At 40.2% G+C, this 2,043-nt stretch overlaps 2 non-coding genes across 2 annotated transcripts; both read left to right on the top strand.

Annotated features, from left to right (window-relative positions):
* Positions 1–253: 253 nt before the first annotated feature.
* On the top strand, positions 254–336 carry Trnay-gua. The gene is given in 2 exon segments: positions 254–290; positions 301–336. It is a non-coding gene; the product is annotated as a tRNA-Tyr (tRNA).
* A 384-nt stretch (positions 337–720) lies between these two features.
* Trnas-gcu lies at positions 721–802 on the top strand. Its single transcript has one exon. It is a non-coding gene; the product is annotated as a tRNA-Ser (tRNA).
* Positions 803–2,043: the final 1,241 nt, after the last annotated feature.

Consider the following 2,043-nt stretch of genomic DNA (forward strand, 5'->3'; position numbering starts at 1 on the left):
TCTCCCAATCACTGAAAACTTGATTTCGACTCGGGCGATGTGGCATTTTCTTGACTGTAGTTATATGGCTTTTTCCTTACTGGACGAATGCCAGCGTACTTACTACGAACCAGCTGAATTCATGCCGGTTGTGCAACGCGCGCAGGCAAACAAATCGGTGTAATGCAAACCCCAACCTGCAACAACATTATGGAAGAAACGAGTTGGGCAAAAGCAAAGCACTTGACGTAAATTCGCAAAAGTCGTAATCGTTCCGTCGGTAGCTCAGCTGGTAGAGCGGTGGACTGTAGTGGTATAGTCATCCATAGGTCGGTGGTTCAAAGCCGCCTCGACGGACACGATTGTTTTTTTTCACGTCAAAATATATAAGAACCAATTTCCAATTTCGCGATTCTACGTGTTTCGATAACACGCTGTTGGACAAACCCGCTCGGCGAGAGTTCATACAATATTTCATTTTTCTCACTGCAGTCGTCGCGATCGAAGGCTACATTTACGGCGACAGTTCTCAATTTCGCGCAGAATTTGAAGAGAAAAACTGTAACGAGCAGTTCTACTTTTGTGCGCTGTAATTGTTTTCACGAAAGCATTCGCTCCACTCGGCCGACATAAATTTGAAGGCGTGAAAGAAGTAACAGCGCCTCGAGATGCGTCGCCTGGAAATGCCTAAAGAGAATATTAACGAAAATGCATGTATCGAATCATAGGGTTGTGCTTCGGGAGGAGGTGGCCGAGCGGTTAAGGCGATGGACTGCTAATCCATTGGATTTTATCCGCGTGGATTCGAATCCCACCCTCGTAGATAATGTGCCTTTTGGCTGCGTCTTTTTTAGGCTGCATTTACCTCGGAGTTGTGTTACAATGTCAAATGCACGCGAAGAAAAATCGCATTGTAATATTTTTCTTTAGCCTTGCAATTTTCCTATTCTTACTTAAAACTTTTTCCAAAGTCGATCGCGAATATTTAAGCATTCGTATACGACCAGCCGTATGTATACGAGTTTTTACATCCTGCATTTACAGGCGTCCCACTTCATTCTTTCTCCATGCAGGCATTCTAGTCTGTTGAGTGAGAAGTTGTCCAACGACATTTGGTGACGTCACTGTCGATTCGCCTCACTATCGTAAGTTGAAGGCAAACATCAATTAGTTTGCAAGTTCGCTCGCTGGCAGGATAATTACGAGTGTGTAAAGTTGACGGTTTCGGGATAAATTACTACATTTATCTAAACGCAATACAAACTGAAGAAATTTCAAGTGCAGTTGTTTAGTAATATGGCATCTAGAACTAACGATTAATTTTTCGGATGATATCTCGAAAATTTCGTATCTCATTTATAGTAACGGTTAGGTGAAATTTTGGGAGGACTTCAGTATTTTACTGAACGCCGATGGCATTGGTCCTCTAAAACTGCACAGAAATAGAGAAAAGTAAAATTGGCTATGTTCGTTTAAATAATAACTAAATAATGTCAGCGGCAGGTTTCATAAGTTTATTATAAGAAAATTTGTATACATTTTTATATTAGGCCTATAGTGAATTAAATTTAGTTACAGTATCCACGTTTTCCGTTATTCGGCGTAGTGCTTGCTATCTGCAACCGGATATGTGAAATATTTAACTTCCTGCTGACGTGTTAGAAGGAACACAAGAGCTAATAAAAATGGATCGCGTTTTCACAGCATCCATTATAAATGTTTTGAGTATTCTTTCGGGGTCTTATAAATCCCAATTCTAGCTTTTTCAAAAATGACTACGATGAATGACAAGACTCGTCTTTTATAGCTGCAATCGATTCCAATAAGGAAGATAAATTCTAAATATCTGGCTATGTTCGTGACATCGTGGCTAAATACAGTGACGGTATTTTCAAACAAGCCTAGGTAGGCTGTAATGAATAATGTCTGGAGTTCTTTAATTAATTAAAACGTCTGGACCCGAGACAACACGGGCAGGTTACATAGCGTTACAGAAAATGCAGTCCTTTCGGCCCCCAATTTGTTTTGATTTTTGGAATGTTTTTTTTTTTTTTGTCTTTCAAA

The sequence above is a fragment of the Centruroides sculpturatus genome, unplaced genomic scaffold, assembly GCF_000671375.1.
Source record: "Centruroides sculpturatus isolate CEXI.00-Female unplaced genomic scaffold, Cexi_2.0 scaffold41, whole genome shotgun sequence".
NCBI classification, from domain to species: domain Eukaryota; kingdom Metazoa; phylum Arthropoda; class Arachnida; order Scorpiones; family Buthidae; genus Centruroides; species Centruroides sculpturatus.